At 50.0% G+C, this 18,015-nt stretch overlaps 2 protein-coding genes and 1 long non-coding RNA gene across 3 annotated transcripts in view; 2 read left to right on the top strand and 1 right to left on the bottom strand.

Moving 5' to 3' along the window:
* LOC123345199 (butyrophilin subfamily 2 member A1-like) overlaps window positions 1-18,015 on the top strand; it is a 343,661-nt gene that overhangs the window by 124,954 nt on the left and 200,692 nt on the right. The window lies entirely within an intron of this gene.
* LOC123345197 (butyrophilin subfamily 1 member A1-like) overlaps window positions 1-18,015 on the bottom strand; it is a 651,080-nt gene that overhangs the window by 520,429 nt on the left and 112,636 nt on the right. The window lies entirely within an intron of this gene.
* Window positions 1,393-5,893, top strand: LOC123345205. The gene is made up of 3 exons (XR_006572750.1): window positions 1,393-1,445; window positions 3,204-3,335; window positions 5,691-5,893. It is a non-coding gene; the product is annotated as an uncharacterized LOC123345205 (long non-coding RNA).

The raw sequence follows: 18,015 nt of genomic DNA, 5'->3' as shown, positions 1-18,015 counted from the left end.
TAAAAGTGGAGGATGACCTGTTTTCCCCAGGTTCATGGGTCATGCTAGGGATTGGACAGGACACAGGTGTGTGGGTGCCTAGTGGGAGGGGGCAGCACTGCACATGTCTGGAGCAGGAAACACAGGCACTTTTAGGGGACTGCTACAGCATACAGTTGGGTAAATTCCAAGTGAGTTTAGGTTTTTATTACTTTGCAAATTCTGAGGGAAGTAGTTCCTGACACACTGACCAGCTCCAGCTGCCTGGATCTCAGCCCCTTCCCTCAGGCTCCAGATCTGGAGTCCCAGTGCCTTCACTTAGACCCTCCTCATTAATCGCCTCCTGCTGTATGAAATGTGGAGCAATAATATCTGAGAGAGCCAACTAGGGCTGGATCCTGCAAAGCCTCTCGTTTGAATCATTATGTTGGTGGCAGAGGTGCTGGGGGGATTGCAGGGGGTGTCAGCGGCTGGGATCATGAGTACCAACAGGCAGCAGGGACCGGTCCCTACCTGAGCTATTTACTCCCCCTCCCGCTCTTGTTTCCTGTTTTGGTTGGGGCGAGGGGAACTCATGTGATTTACCAGAATCCTGCCCGTTGGGCTTTTTCTACTGGCTGGAAGCAGCTCCTGAGCCGGAGCCTTCAGGTGAGGGGCGAGACCCGGGGAAGGGCTGAGGCCGGGCAGGAAAGTGACTCTGCACCACCGGCCCCTCCTCACCCCAGCTCTGCTCCCGGGGGATGGGGGTCTGCGAGTCCCAGAGCTGCTGCCCTCCCCGCCCCGGCTTCCAGCTCCTGCAGGAGCCGAGCCAGCTACAGCCTGGCAGTTCCTGAATGACATTCAGCTCCGTTCTGACACCACACCCCCCATTGATCAGTTTTTGCTTCCCACCCCCGTTCCATTCACACTCAAATTAGTGACTTCGGATTTCAACCCCCCTTACCCCCTTCCCCATTCTGCCAGCACCCAGGGCAGGGGGCGCAGGCGGGTGCAAACGAGGTGATGCTTTTTGCAGGAGCTGCTTCATCCCCGCAGCTGGAGCAAGCTGTGTCGGGTGGTGCTGGGCAGGGGTGTAGGTACAAGTGCTGGCAAGCCACGCTGTCTCTGCATTGAACCATTCAATAGCACAGTATAGTATGCACTTTCTGCTATGCTAGCTTAGTCACACAAGACAATGGCCCGGTGAGGGGAACCAGCCTTAACCAATCAGAATGAAGTAAACAGGTGTATCAATCATATAGTAATAAGTAACCTGTGTGATGTCAATCATGTAATACTGAGTAACCAGTCTGTAAGAAAGAGAAAAAAAGCAGCGGTCTGGGACTATCCAGGAACGCCTCACTGCAGCTTTGTCTCGTCTCTGTTTCCCGATACAACATCTGGTGACCCCGACGTGATCCAGACGCAAGACCCCCGACTCATCGGCTGGCTTAGCCTTGGTGCACCACAGCGCAACGCGCTCCCTCGTGAGTATGGGGGGGGATTTATCCATTGAGCAAAAAGATCATGCAAAAGAGTTATTGAAGCTTATCAAACAGGACGGGTGTACTGCAGTATCGTTACGGCACTTGGAGGAATTGCTCCGAGTGATTGAGTATAAGTGCCCATGGTACTCGAACCGAGGCTCCCTAGATCACTCCGATTGGATAAAGATCGGAGAGGCATTGTTTAGGGAACCTCAAGCCGAGATCCAACATATTCTGTTGTGGCAGCACTGTTCAGCTGCGGTGGGGAGATTACGAAAAGAGGCGTCCCCCTCCGCACCTCCCTTGCTCTCGGTAGAGGCACCTCCCGCCTATCCCCGAGTGCTCCCACCAGCCCCTTTTTTAGCACCAAAAACTTCTACACCAGTGGTGGACACCCTGGGGCAGAAGTCCCTTCATCAGGGTGCTGTCTGTGCCGCCCTTGCGGCGGCGCGGGCGAGCGGGCAGGACCCCTTATTGGAAGAATGGGAGGGAGAAATCCCTTTGGTGTTTCCTTTGTCTTATGACCCTCCCAATGAGGCAGGTGAAGTGGTAGCTCGGCACTCCACCCTCCCGTATTCAATTCTTCGGGAGCTTAACAAAGCGGTACGTGAGTCAGGGCTGCGTTCCACTTATGTGCAGGGTATGATAGAAGGGATCGCTAATAGTTATACTATGATCCCGGAGGACTGGAAACATCTATTTCGTATGATCCTTTCCCCTGCACAGTACGTGGTATGGGATAATGAGTTTAAGTTGGCAGCCCTAGCACTCGGTAACGCGCAGAATACTGCTGAGCAAATATATGGGACAGGAGGTTTTGCCACCATGGAGCAACAATCTATATTGCCCATGGAATCTTTTCACCGCATGGCAATGTGCATTCAGAGAGCCTTTCGGCGCGTTCCAGCCTCTGGCAAGCCCCTTCGATCATTCACAAATGTTAAACAACAAGCTACTGAACCTTATCATCATTTCGTTGATCGCCTCAAGGAGGCTGTTCAACGCCAAATTGACAATCCGGACGCTCAGACGGAACTCCTTTTACGCTTAGCGTATGAGCAGTCCAATGCTGACTGTCGGAAAATTCTCCAAACTATCATTCACCGCCCTAATTATACACTTGCTGATATGTTACAAGCATGTGCCGAAGTGGGCACTCAGACCCACGCTATGGCACTGTTGGCGGGAGCAATCCGTCAAGGTAACAAACCTACAGGTAACTGCTTTAACTGCCAGCGACCTGGACACTTCAAAAAGGAGTGCCGGGCCCCAGGAGGTGGTGCTCATAAGGGCGGAACTAACACCACCGGGGGCCGTCCTTCTAAAAAGTGCCCAAAATGTAATAAAGGATATCATTGGGCTAATCAATGTCGCTCCTCAACCCCAGATAATTCGGGAAACTTTCGACCGGGCCCCCCTCCAGCCCCGGTTTAAAGGAGGGAGCTTTGCCTGCCACAGCTGCTCGACCAGCCACAAAAGACAGTGCTGGTTTGGATCTTATTAATGCAGTAGATATGCAATCCCCTCTCCCTGGTGACGTACTCCTCATGCCTACGCAGCTTTCTGGTCCGCTTCCCCCAGACACATTTGGGTTAATTTTGCCTCGCTCATCTGCCAGTAGTCAGTCTATTATGATTGTGCCTGGAGTTATCGATTCTGATTATACCGGCATTATCTATGTTCAAATTTGGAGTCACCTTCCCCTCAAATTAAAGGCGGGGGACTCTTGGGCTCAACTGCTAATCTTACCTTACACAGCGCCGGCCGGACCCAGCCAAGCGAGTCGTGCCGGCGGATTTGGTTCTACTCGCGTTAATCTGGAGCAAGGTCTCCTTTTTCATCCACAGATTGCTGCAGTATTACAACACATCCGAACCCACAAACCGACCCGTAAGTATATCATCAACGGTAAGGAGCTCTATGGGTTGCTAGACACTGGAGCGGATGTTTCAGTAGTTGCACAAAAGCATTGGGACCCTTCCTGGCCTTCCGAAGTTTCCCCCTCTGTTTGGGGAGTGGGAGGCCCGCAATCTTCCCGACAAAGCACCAATTGGCTCTCAGTATGGGATAGTGAAGAGGGGCGAGAGGTTGCAAAAATTCATCCGTGCATTTTGCCTATTGATCTTAATCTCTGGGGGCGAGACCTATTGTCTCAGCTGGGAGCCTCCCTAGTGGTGCCATGACACGTCAATGCTCCTCACACACTGCCCTCCCACTGGAATGGAAAACCCACGTCCCAGTGTGGGTTGAGCAATGGCCACTCCCTCAGGAAAAATTAATAGCCCTTAAGGAATTAGTTCAGGAACAATTAACCGAGGGACATATTGAGCCTACTACTAGCCCATATAATACTCCGATCTTTGTTATTAAGAAAAAATCTGGACGCTGGCGATTATTACATGATCTCCGAGCTATAAACAAAATTATGGAACCTATTGGAGCCCTTCAATGTGGGACCCCAAATCCGAATGTTATACCACACGATTATCAGTTAGCAATAATCGATCTTAAGGATTGTTTTTTCTCTATCCCTCTCCTCCCCCGTGATAGAAAGTACTTTGCCTTTACTATCCCTGTTTTGAATAATAGTCAGCCAACAGAACGCTACCATTGGAAGGTTCTTCCCCAGGGTATGCTAAACAGCCCCACCCTCTGTCAGTATTATGTGAATCAGTCTCTCTTACCCTTTCGCAAACGGTACCCTATGCTTAAGGTTTACCATTATATGGATGATATCCTCATAGCAGGACCAGAACTCCCTCCTTCATGGCAAACTGACCTGCAAAATATGCTCCAGGAATACGGCCTTCAAATAGCCCCAGAAAAGGTACAATGTATAGAACCTTTCCTTTATCTGGGCCACAAAATGATGGCCGCTTATTCCATTCCGATTATCCCGCAAATTGCCTTGAAAACCAACATTAATTACGTCACCCTTCAACAAGTCCTGGGCATTATTAATTGGGTACGTCCCTATTATCGCCTTGATACTAACATGTTAAGTCCATTATTTGATGCTCTTCGGCAGGGGCGTCACCCCTCCGATATCATTTCTCTCACAAAAACACAATTAGATGCCATTGAGCAGGTAAATCAATCTCTCGCAAAGGTTTGGGTGGATCGTGCCGTGGATAACGAGCCTCCGCGTCTCGCTTGTCTTCAAGGGGTGACCCAACCTTGTGCCGCCCTCTTTCAAGCACCCGAGGCTGGGACGGTACACTCGCCCATACCCCGGCAAACACCCTTACAGTATTTACGGACGGGAGTCCAAACCGTGGGGTTCTCTCTTGGCGTGACCCATCTACTACCCACTGGTGTTCTCTGTTTACCCTACCCCAAAGCTCCGCCCAGCGTGCTGAGCTGGCTGCAGTAATTTTGGCCTTTAATCGTTTTTCTATGCAACCGTTTAATATTATCACTGACAGTTTATATGTAGCCAATGTTGTTTCAAATATTAGTGGTAGCTATGTATCACCAGCGCTAGATAAAAATTTGCTAGCTTTATTTTTAGCATTGCAACATCTCATTCATTCCCGTACCGATCAGTTTTTTATTGCTCATATTCGAAGCCACCAACCTTTCCCTGGCATGTTGACAGAAGGCAATGCCCAGGCGGATGCCCAACTCAGGGCATTCCCTTGTACTCCTATAGAAAGTCATGCCCTACATCATCAAAATGCCAAAGCATTGGCTAAACAATTTCAGATCCCTCTCTCTGATGCTCGAGGTATTGTTCAACAATGCCCTCAATGTACCCTTAACCCACAGGGTCCTCCCATAGGGGTAAATCCCCGTGGTCTCGGAGCCAATCAACTTTGGCAGATGGATGTCACCCTTTTCCCCCCCTTCTCCCCTTGGAAATACCTGCACGTTGTCATCGACACATTTTCTGGTTACACTTGGGTAACTGCCCAAAAAGGGGAGGCTACCAAACATGTTTTTAATCACTTGATTCGCAGTTTTGCGGTAATGGGCAGCCCCGCTGAGTTAAAAACCGACAATGGCCCTGCTTACTGTTCCTCCGCCATGGCCGCATTTTGTGTCCGGTGGCGCATTCTCCACAAATTCGGCATTCCTTATAATTCCCGGGGTCAGGCCATTGTTGAGCGGGCTAACCGCACCCTAAAGGAGGCCCTTACTAAACAAAAAGGAGGAGTGCCCCTATCCTTGCCAGATAAGGAAGAATGGCTGGCTCGTGTCTTGTTTACTCTGAATCATTTGAATTTAACTTTGTTTAATAATCAGTTTTTATCTAGAGCCCAGCGCCATTATAGACAGACCGAGCCCCTTCCGGCGCCGAAGGTGATATATCGCAAGTTGCCAGGACCAGAGTGGAGCCTGCCTGTGCCACTCATCACCTGGGGCCGGGGCTACGCAGCAGTGTCAACTGAAACCGGCCCTGTGTGGGTTCCCGCTCGCTTTGTGAAGCCGTGGAGAGATGGCCTGGCATCAGGGGCTAAAGAATCCCATTCCGGACTTCAGTCTAACCCTGACGGAGAGGGTGGACAAGATTGACAAGGCCCGAAAGCGTGGCACACCTAACACTGCCATAACTTGGGGGCAGGTCAAAGCTTTATCACGGCAGGCTGAACATGTATTAGAGCAAACTAAGGCGGATAAGACTACAGAAAACTACTTTCTTGCGCTAATAGCCAGCTTAAATGCTAATTCTCTTTGCTGGGTTATGTATATTTGGGTGACCGTTCTGTGTTTGCCGCAAGGTGTTGCAGCCCCTCTCCCTTCCACCAATGTGTGGGAGACATTTATTCACACCTTGAATCAGACATCCTTTTGCCTCTCCCAGCAAGTTACGGTGGGAGACATCTTAGGTACCTGTCTGATTCCTGTATGCCATAATCCTAATGATGTTGAAAATGCTACTTGGTTTTATTCTAGTCTGGGGCCAAATTCCACTATTCATGGCTTGGGTTATGCTGGCTATCATAATTGGGGACCCCAAACACCTCGTAGACCTAGGAATGCGCTTGCCCTTCGAACCCCATATGCAGCCACACATAACATAACCTGTGCCCGCATGACCAATTGTACTATGAGTAATTGTAAGCAGTTTCCTGCTCCAGCCTTGAATTGTTCTGCTGTAACAAATATCTCTTATATATACAAGCATGTACAGCTGCCAAATGGGTGGTTTTGGACATGCTCAGGATATACTTTCAATTATATGCCCGCCAATCTTAGTGATGGCACTTGTTGTTGCCTACGTCGATTTGCGCTTATATTACCCACCAAAAGGCAGCTGTTAAATACTTCGCGAGTTAGTCGCAGCCTTCCTTTAGATGCTTCCTGTGATAGCCGTGTACATTTACTTTAAAAAACTGAGACTGTCGCTTTGGCTGTTTCTCTTGTCGGGGTCCCCGGGTTGGCCACAGGAAATAGTATGCGAATTAATGGTTTGGCTTGCGCGGCCACTAAGGCTTTGAATGCGACATCTACCGCTATAGCCCTCCTTAATGATGAGCAGGAAGACATCCGTCATGGGGTATTGCAAAATCGAGCGGCTATAGATTATTTACTTATGCTGCATCATTATGGATGTGAAAAGGTTAATGATATGTGTTGCTTTAATATTTCTGATCATCATCATTCAGTTGAATATCAGCTTAATATTATTAAAAATTTAACAGATCAAATCAAATACAATCCAGACCCCTTCTCGGGATGGTGGGATTGGCTCTCCTCATGGCTTCCTAACACTGGGTGGTTACATCAGCTTGTCACCTTTGGGGGACTCACTGTACTCTTGCTCGTGCTATTTTGCTGCGGCATTCAATGTGTCCCCTCATTTGTTTCTCTCTTCATTAAGGGCTGCCCGTGGACCAACCCAGGGCCCCCTCGTAAGTATTAGTCATGTTAACAAAACAAAAAAGGGTGAGATGTAGGTACAAGTGCTGGCAAGCCACGCTGTCTCTGCATTGAACCATTCAATAGCACAGTATAGTATGCACTTTCTGCTATGCTAGCTTAGTCACACAAGACAATGGCCCGGTGAGGGGAACCAGCCTTAACCAATCAGAATGAAGTAAACAGGTGTATCAATCATATAGTAATAAGTAACCTGTGTGATGTCAATCATGTAATACTGAGTAACCAGTCTGTAAGAAAGAGAAAAAAAGCAGCGGTCTGGGACTATCCAGGAACGCCTCACTGCAGCTTTGTCTCGTCTCTGTTTCCCGATACAACACAGGGGAATTGCTGAGAGCCCAGCAACCCCTGGAGAGTGGGAATAGCAGCTGGGGAGGGCACTGACCCCCCCGCACTGGCACCCCCAGCAAACTGCCCCCCAGACCCGTCCCTGCCAGCTCAGTGCCCTGGGTAGGGCTGTCACTGTCAGAGGGATTTGTTCTGCCGCAGCCAGGGACGCAGCCCAGTACTTTAAGACAAGTTTCTGCTACTTTTGTACTTTCTGTTCTGAAGCGAGTGGAAGGAGGAGGAGGGGAGAGCATTCGTCCCAGTCAATTCAGCTATAAATGGAACAAAAGTAACATGAAGAGCTTAGTCCCAACCCCCTGGCTCCATGAGCCCCTGTCCCAGTATGGGGCAGCTGGGGTGGGAGGGCAGGAGGCTCCCCAGGAGCTGGAGAGTCCCTAGAATGAGGCATTGAGCCAGGCTTAGGATCCCGACAGGCCAGGGGTGTGGAATGGCCCCAAGAGCCCAGCCCTGCCCAGGGCCCCGTGGCCATAGACTGCGCTGGGCTGGGGGCAACAAGGGTGGGGAGGGAAGCAGGGCTGGCAGTGGCAGGGGTCTGAAATAACCCAGAAGGAGCATTTGGCCTTCCTGATTCTAGCCTTGCCCTGCCAGTCTGTCCTGATCGCTGCCACCAACTCCTCCTCCTCCTCACTCTGGCCCAGCACATCAAAAACAATGGCTCACATTTTAGGTTCTTTTGCAAAAAATTATCTAGGTATATGAATGTGCCGATGGACGTTCTGTAGCATCTCTGTCTCCCTTCCTGAGCTGGGGTGTCTGTGACTTTGCTAAATGTGTTAATAAACTATTTGTAAATCTAAAAGAGTTCCTAGAGTGTGAGCGTGCAGCTGTGCACGGCGGTGTTCCCAACTATGTCATGATTTAAATAATACTGAGCCTGATCTTGGGACAAAAACCTGTCAACCCTTAAAGTGAGAACTACAAATTGGTAAGTAATCAGTATAATCAATATAGAATCTCTGGATCGGGCTACAGGCCCCCTCACACCCACTGCCGTCCCCTTCACTGGCTCCACTCCTTGTCCCCACCCCCAGGCTCTGCCCTGCCCACCCCTCACTTCAGGGCCGCCCAGAGGATCCAGGGGGCCTGGGACAAAGCAATTTCGGGGGCCCCTTCCATAAAAAAAATTTCAATACTATACAATACTATATTCTCGTGGGGGCCCCTTCAGGGCCTGGTGCAAATTGCGCCACTTGCTTTCTCCCTCCCACCCCCCGCAACGGGCGGCCCTGGGAAAAATAAACCTTCTGGTTCTCAGTATCAGCTAGTGCTAAAGGCACTAAAGCTCATTAAAAGGGTTGGACAAATATTTTCCCTCAAAACTTTTTCTGGATCGAAAACTAGGGGGTTTTAAAAAGCAGAAAAAAATCACGGACAATGTCTGCTTTCCTTCAAAATTTGTTGTGTTTTTTTTTAATTGAAAAGCTGGAATTAGTCTGCCAAAACCTTAATATGGTTTGGGGTTTCAGAAGTGTGTGGCCAAATATTTGCTGCTTGCTGTGTTTTTTGTTTAAAGAACAAATATTTGCTGCTTTGCTATTGTTTAAAGAAAGAATAAAAAAATTCTCCTTAAAAAAATCCAAAACTTTTGAACCACCTCAGCTTGTGACCAAACACCTGAGCCCATCCAGGCAGAGATTTTTCCAGGTTTCTGATACTCTTCTGGCTTTCTTAACTCATATCTGTCTCCATAACTTTGGGTTCATTTATCTTAGAACATAAGAACGGCTATACTGGGTCAAACCAAAGGTCCATCCAGCCCAGTATCCTGTCTACCGACAATGGCCAATGCCAGGTGCCCCAGAGGGAGTAAACCTAATAGGTAATGATCAAGTGATCTCTCTCCTGCCATCCATCTCCATCTGACAAACAGAGGCTAGGGACACCATTCCTTACCCATCCTGGCTAATAGCCATTAATGGACTTAACCTCCATGCATTTATCTGTTTCCTAGAGACTGACTCCATGGGGTCCCTCACAAACTGGAGATGGTTACTGTGGGTTTGTCTTTAGTATATAGGCTATGTACATACTCCACGAACTGAGCTTGTTCCAGAATCTGGAATGAGCTTATGTTGTGAAAATTAAAATGCTCAAAATAGCACATGCATGTGAATGGACACAGGGTGCTAAAATTAAATTAACCCAGGGGTCTCAAACTGGGGGTCAGGACCCCACAGGGGGTCACGAGGTTATTACTGGGGGTCGTGAGCTGTCAGCCTCCACCTCAAACCCTGCTTTGCCTCCAGCATTTATAATAGTGTAAAATATATAAAAAAGTGTTTTTAATTTATAAGGGGGGGGTCGCACTCAGAGGTTTGCTATGTGAAAGGAATCACCAGTATAAAAGTTTGAGAACCACTGAATTAACCCCTCTGGAGCCTCAGGAAATGCAGGGTAGGGGGGTCTCCCCTGGTAGGGTTGGGAAGGATATTGCTCTTCTCATGTGATCCCTCCCCCAATGGCTAATTTTAAATGAAGCTACCCTCCCCTGACATGAATCTCCCTATGGCACTGAAATTAAATATAGACTATAATTTGGCATTTGAGAAGTGAAAGGGACGGTAGCCCTAATGGAAAAGCTAACAGCTTGGCTCTTCTGCAAGCCTCAAACTGCTGATGAGCTTTGGGAAGGCTGTGCCTCCCAAACAGCCTGGCCCTGACCCCTATCCGACCCCCACCCACTTCCTGCCCCCTGACTGCCTGTCCCCCATCAGAATCCCCGACCCATCCTGTTCCTTGGCCCTTCACCGCCTCCCAGAGACCCCACCTCCCAACCACCACGTGGGGACCCCACCCCTGCTCCCTATGCCCTGACTGTCCCGACACCTATCCCTTTTTTTGGCTGCTTGGGACGGCAAAACACCTGGAGCCTGCCCTTGCGCTGAGGCTTCGGGAGAGGGGTGGAGACAGGGTGCGGTGGGGCGGGGGAGGGACCCTCAGCCATTCTCTTGGGGGCCCCTGTGGAGCCCGAGGCCTGGGGCAAATTGCCCCACTTGCCCCCCCCCTCTGGGCGGCCCTGCCTCACCTGACACCTCCTGCTGCTGCCCCACTACCAGCCCTACTCACCCTCCTTCTCTCTTTGTTCCCTTCTCCCACCAGCTCCCGCTACACCCCGAACAAACTCCCTGCTGCTGAGCATCATCCAACCACCTCCTCCTCCTTCCTGCCTCAGAACCCCCTGCTCTCACCCGGCTTCCCAGCTCCGACTGCCCCCCACACTCCTGTGCTGCTTTAATTCACACACCCAGGTACTGGGCACTAGCACAGTGCATATGTCCTATGGTGGCACATGAGACCCAAGCTCTGTGACAATCCCCTGGCCTTATGGGGCTCTGCTCCCCAAGCCCTCCCCTGTCACTGCCCCTCCCTGGCCAGTCCAGTGTCCTGTCTGTTACTGGAGTAGTGAACAGATGCTCTTGTGGTTAAAGTGCTGACCTAGGAACCAGCAGATCTAGACCCAACTTTTTCACAGCAGGGGTTAGTCAGGGCTTGTGGTCCCTGGGAGGGGGCCTGATGGGAGGCTTCTTCTCTTTCACTTGGAACACAAGACACACCAGCCTGCACATCTTGCACTGGGGCTGGAGGCACTTTTGCTGCGTCGCTTGCCAACCCAGCCAGTTCTGGGGCTGGGGGCATTACAGCCACGTTGCCTACCTGCCTACACAATGCTGGGGCCTGGGAGCATTCCAGCCGTGTCACCTGCCCCCGTGCCGAGCATTGGGATTAGGGACATGGTGGGGGTGTGGCCAGTGGCTGCAGGTATGTGCTGGTGGGGGAGAGAGCCCGAAGGGGGGGAGCGCTCAGGCAGAGGGGGAGGGGCCAGACAGTCTCTATGCAAAAGAATACATGGAAACAAATCAGACATCAGGAATAGTAACATACAAAAGCCAGAAGGAGAACACTTCAATCTCCCTGGACACTCAATGACAGATGTAAAAGTAGACATTCTTCAACAAAAAAACTTCAAAAACAGACTTCAAAGAGAAACTGCAGAGCTACAATTCATTTGCAAACTTAATACCATTAAGTTGGGCTTGAATAGAGACCGGGAGTGGCTGGCTCACTACAAAAGCAATTTTCCCTCTTTTGGTATTGACACCTCCTCATCAACGATTGGGAGTGGACTACATCCACCCTGACTGAATTGGCCTTGGCAACACTGGTTCTCCACTTGCAAGGTAACTCCCTTCTTTTCATGTGCCAGTATATTTAGGCCTGTATCTGTAATTTTCACTCCATGCATCTGAAGAAGTGGGTTTTTACCCATGAAAGTTTATGCCCAAATAGATCGGTTAGCCTTTAAGGTGCCATCAGATTCCTCGTTTTTTTAGAAAACAAGCTCACCCTCCTAACTAAAACAAGCCCCTGGCACCCCTTCTTATACGGCTTAGGTGCTTGGGCCCTCCTGTGTCCAAACTTGTCTTCCTCGCCCACAAAAATATTAGGGTACACTTACTTCACAGGATGGTGTGATGTTATGTAATTGATCTATGACCATATAGGTCATTATTGCAACCACTGTCATATAGTTGCAACACATTTTGTACAAAGAGGGTCACATGAGATGTCTATGAAAAGGTTGTAATTAGCTGTCTGTATGTGTATCATTTTTGTATTTGAAGTTAAAAGTATTGGCTATGTATTTGTATTTCTCTATATTTGCTTATGAGTAGTCCCAGCGAAGCTTGGCCAGCTTCTTGAGAAGGGAATATTCAGATTAAGTGGCTCATCAAGAAACATTTAACTGACAGTGGACCTTGGGAGACTCCAATCCACATCTGAGGGACCTTCCTGGGAACGTTCAAGGTAGCATGTGAGCAATGGCTGCCAACTGCAAAGAACGGGGTCATGCATGGACATGTGACTTGCCCACGTGACTCCAAACTCCATCTTGCTGCTGTAATTTTCTACAGTAGGAACTAGGGAGTTACCTCCACATGGTAGAGGATATAAAAGATCCCGGAAACCCCTCCATTTTGTCTTCAATCCTACCTCTGACCTCTGGAGGGACTTTGCTAGAAACTGAAGCTTTGAACAAAGGACTGAACGACCCATCCAGGCTGGGATGTTTGTACTTCAGAGACTTGATCTGAGCCAGCAGTTTATTCCATCACTGCTATAAGCCTGAACCAAGAACTTTGAAATTGTTGTATGCATTTGATTCCATTTAACCAATTTTAACTCGCATCTATATTTCTTTCTTTTTATGAATAAACCTTTAGATTTTAGATTCTAAAGGATTGGCAATAGCATGATTTGTGGGTGAAATCTGAGTTATATATTGACCTGGGTCTGGGGCTTTGTCCTTTGGGATCAGGAGAACCTTTAATTGGGGACACTGTTTTTCATAACCATTTGTTCCTATAAGGAGTGCCATTGGTGGTGATACAAGGGAACTGGAGTATCTGAGGGAACTGCTTGTATGACTTCTGGTTAGTCAGTGGGGTGAAACCGAAGTCCTTTCTGTTTGGCTGGTTTGGTGTGCCTTAGTAGCGAAGGACCCCCAGCCTTGGGCTGTGACTGCCCTTCTCTAAGCAGTTTGCCCTGAATTGATACTCTCAGTAGTGTCCCGCAAGAGCACGCCTTGTTACACATACCCTACGAGCGGGGTTCGCATTGTTGACAGGAGAGCGCTCCTGCTCACAATGAGCCATTCATGCCGCCACTTGCCATGGCAAAACTTTTGACTTTCAGGGGTTTTTCTAAAGCACTTGTGAACAACAACAGTTTTGCATTCAATTGCCAGTGTAGACAAAGCCTGAGTTTCTACCATTTAACACAGCTCCCAATAAGTAGTGTAGAATGTCACTACTAGCACAGAGAGGACTATCTCTTTCACTGCAATTAGCTAAGGCTCAACCCCTAGTCAGGGCCGCCCAGAGAGTGGGGCAAGTGGGGCAATTTGCCCCAGGCCCCACAGGGGCCCCCACGAGAGTTTTTCGGGGCCCCCGGAACGGGATCCTTCACTCGCTCCAGGGCCCCCGGAAAACTCTTGCGGGGCCCGGGCTTCGGTGGCGGGGGGGTCCTTCCACTCTGGGGCGGAAGGACCCTCCCGCCGGCAAATTACTGCCGAAGCGGGACCTACTGCCGAAGTGCCAGGTCTTTGGGGCACTTCGGCGGCAGGTCCCGGAGTGGAAGGACCCCCCGCTGTCGAATTACCGCCAAAGCGGGGGCCTCCCGCCACCGAAGACCCTAGGCCCCCTGTATCCTCTGGGCGGCCCTGCCCCTAGTTATTGGTCACTTTAATTCTAGTGATTTTTTTCACACAACAAAGACTCCCCACTGAGTCCAATCAGCTTTGTCTATAAAGCAGAAGAGTTAAATAATGTCTAGAAGAATTCTTCGGACAGACCCTACCTACATCCATTTTTTTCTGTTATACTAGCAGTTGGCCTCCCTACCCCTGCTCAGCAAGTGAGGTAGCTGAGGGTGACCCCCTCATTCAGGCAGGCTAAGCACAATTCCACTGCCCATTACTCATACAATAAGGATAACAACATTTCACTACCCCTGCATTCAGTAATAAAGTGATTTGGAACCCCAAACCAGCCAAAATAGATCACTTTGTGGAAGCAGTTCCCTCTGGTGCGCATCTACGCAGAGTAAGTGTGTTTATACAAATGTAGCCTGTTCCTGAAGTCTTCCCACCCAGCTCAGCACTAGATGTCGGGGGAGCAGGTCTGAAACTTTCACAACATCCAGAGAACTCAAGGGTGGAGTTTAAAAGGGAGCTAAGAATGCAGACTACCAATTCCTACTCCTGGAGGAATTCTGTGCCACTGCCCATGTGCCGAATTCATGTCTGGGGCAGATTCTTTTTCCCCAGAGAAAGTGCTGCAGTTCTGACTTTTGCCCACCTGAGGCCACTGTGGTCTGGCAGCATGGCTATACAGTAATAGCTGGCTTTCTAGGACCACAGCGGCTTCTGGTGGGCAAAAGGTAGAACTGCAGAACTTCTCCAGCAGAATGTATTTTCTGCAGGAAAAAAAATTCTGGGCATGCGCAGTGTCACAGAATCCCCCCAGGAGAAGTTCATCACAGCACCCTGCCCTCAGAGCCAGGTTAGGACAGACAGAGCAGGGCACATGGCGCTGCTGGGTGAGTCACAGACTGGGGTTCAAAATGGCTAGTGGGGGGCACTGACTGGGGCAAGGGCTCGGGAATTAGTTGGGTGACAGCGCTGAGTTAGGGGCTGAATGGCAGTGGGGGTGCAAGGCCACATGAGGACGGGAGTAGGAGCAGTGGTGAACTGGAGCCGGTTCGTGTGAACTGGTTGTTAAATTTTAAGCAGTTTTAGAACCAGTTGTTAACCTGTTTCCCTGCGAGGGGGCGCTGCGGCTTTGATGGGCTCTGGCCAGGAAGTGATGTAATTCCTCCTCCAGCCACTGAGGGTGCTGCGCCGCAGGAGCCATGTGAGTCACTGTCTGGCCCTGGGCACGGGCCCTGTTGCTGCTGCTGCTCCCCCGACCCCTGGCCCTGGGGCTCCCGCTGCTGCCTGGTGGGTCCCCGGCTGCTCTGCTGGGCCTGGGCCTGGGCTGCATCCTGCTGCTCAGTCTGCTCCGAGCCGCTCTCCCTGTGAGTAGCCGCCACCCTGCCTGCAGCCAGCCCCTGTCTCCAGCCAGCCCCGCACCCCCTGCCCGCAACCAGCCCCTGCCTGCAGCCAGCCCTGCACCCCATGCTCTGTCTCCAGCCAACCCCTGGCGCACCCGTCTGCGGCCCTGCCCGAAGCCAGCCAGCGCCACACACCCCTGTCTCCAGCCAGCCCCGCACCCCCTGCCCGCAGCCAGCCCCTGCCGCACCCCCTGCCCAGCCCGCACCAGCCCCGCACCCCCTGCCCGCAGCCAGCCCCTGCCGCACCCCCTGCCCAGCCCGCACCAGCCCCTCACTTCCTTCTCTGTCTCCAGCCAACCCCTGGCACACCCTCCTGCCCGAAGCCAGCCAGCCTTGCATTCCTCTGTCTCCAACCAACCCCTGCCGCACCCCCCTGCAGCCCTGCCCGAAGCCAGCCAGCCCCACACACTCCTGTCTCCAGCCAGCTCCACACTCCCTGCTCCGCCCGCAGCCAGCGCCACACCTCCTGCCTCCAGCTAGCCCTGTCCTATGCCCCTGTCTGCAGATGGCCCCACATCCACTGGTGTCCTGCAGTTCCCAAGGCAGTAACCCTGCACACCTGCTTCAATGAGGGCAGGGAGCAGCTGGGACCCATACATGTGCACACCCTAGGTGACCAGACAGCAAGTGTGAAAAATCGGGATGGGGGTGAGGGGTAATAGAAGCCTATATGAGAAAAAGACCCAAAAATCAGGACTGTCCCTATAAAATCGGGACATCTGGTCACCCTAGCACACCCCAGGGAGTGGTGGGGACTCACACATGTGAAACAGAGCTCATTTCTAGTTCAGGCTCATCTTTTTAAAAAAGAACTTTAGGTGGGGTTAACATACATCCATATTTTCCCAGACATGTCAGGCTTTTTGGTTCTTAAATCACTGTCCAGGAAAATACAGATGTATGATAACCCTATTGGTACCAAAAATACATACTGTGGCACATCCCTTAAATCAGAACTTTTTATAGGGAACCGGTTATTAAGATTTTGGCAGCTCATCACTGAGTAGGGGGTCTGTAGGGACATATGGGGATGGGAAGGAGGCTGCAGAGACCCACAGCGATGGGGGTGTGTGTGTGCAGAGACAGGGACAGATGTGCCTAACTGAATGGGAGAGGCTTGGGGTCAGCCAGGAACTTCCTGGGGGGAGACTGTCCAACTCCCTAACAATCCTCTTCCCCCCCGCCTCCCAAAACACCTGTTCCATACTTCTCCCAACCCTCATCCAACGAAACTCCAGGATCCTTTCCTCTCCCTCAGCTCCTCTGTTACTCCCTCAAGCATTTGCACTGTTTCTGATGGGTGTGGGAATACTTTTCTGTATTGTAATTTAAACTAATTACTCAAAGTTCTGTATTAATAGGCCTAGTAAGGAATCTATTTGTCAAAAACATTACCGGAATCTTCTTTTTTTTAGTCTATATTCTTACAGACATACTTGATAGCTATTTTGAAATAAATTGCGAAGATAATTGAAACTGGCATGATTATATTGTGTTATTTTGACAAATAAAATATGCAGAATTTTAAAATCTAGTGTGCAGAATTTTTAATTTTTTGGCACAGAATTGCCCCGGGAGTAAAGAATTCCCGGAAGAGCTCTCTGATGAGGGAAGTCCACAATGAGTGATTACTGATATTGGAGCTATGCTTGGCTACACAATAAGTGACCCATGTAATCAATATTACCATTGTTCCTGGAATAACATTGGAGGAAGAAGGCATTGAACAGTGAAAACAACCGTGTTGGACCTATAGTTGTAACTCACTTCCCCATTCTTGGGCCTCCCCAGCAGGCCCCAAATTATTACAAGAAAATGCGGCACTGCCCTTTGATCATGCAGGCTTTTAAGGCTTATTCCATTGGCATGAACAATGGATGGGTGGGGAAAACATTGCAGGAAAGGGCAGGTGGGGAAACTATTCAGATCACACAGCAGGGTCCCCAGTGGTGTTTATCAGTGGTGTGTCTTGGGGCCACAGAAAATGTGTCCATATGTCGATATGCTCAGGTTGGCACCCTGATCAGTGAAAACTTTATTTTTGTTTTCACTACTGGGTAATCTGGCCACGGAAGGGAAGCTCTTCACTGATATTTTGCTCACAATCCTCCTTTGGGGTGAGAGAAGAGGGGGAGTGATCACAAGGGCAATGAAAAAAGTTTCAAACTCAGGTTCATAAAGTCAGGCAACCGCCTTTAAGTGTTTAGCTGAAAATCCTGAAAAAATTCCAGCAAACTGAAAAGCTGACAAAAGTTTCATTTCGGGTTGAACTAAATGTTTTGGTTGACCCAAATGCACCTGCTCGTTTAATTTCAAGGCACTTTTTAACATGAAAGCAAAGGAAATAAAGGCCTAAAAGAGATCCACAAAATGGCCTGAAGAGGAGCCTCCATTATAATGTTTAGGCCATTGGTTAGGGAACTCACCTGGGAGACCCAGGTTCAATTCCCTTGTTGCTTGACATAGAATAGGTGTTTGAACTGAGGTCTTCCCACATTGCAGACACTGCCTTAGTACCTGGGCTGTTCTGGTGGGTGGTTAGCGCACTCTGGCCTAGTGATGCTGTTCCAGTGTAAAGAAATAACCACTGGAGCAGGGAAATGAACGTGAGTCCCCTGCTGTGATGCTGTCTTTATAATGATTCTGCCACTTTAATAAAACCCAGCTATGCAGGACTTTGGAAGCAGACATTAATGTTACGGTACCAGCTCCCCAGGGCCATATCATC

The sequence above is a fragment of the Mauremys mutica genome, chromosome 12 (assembly GCF_020497125.1).
Source record: "Mauremys mutica isolate MM-2020 ecotype Southern chromosome 12, ASM2049712v1, whole genome shotgun sequence".
Lineage (NCBI taxonomy): Eukaryota > Metazoa > Chordata > Testudines > Geoemydidae > Mauremys > Mauremys mutica.
The sequence above is the reverse complement of the archived record's forward strand: the minus strand, read 5'-3'. Positions and strand labels throughout refer to the sequence as shown.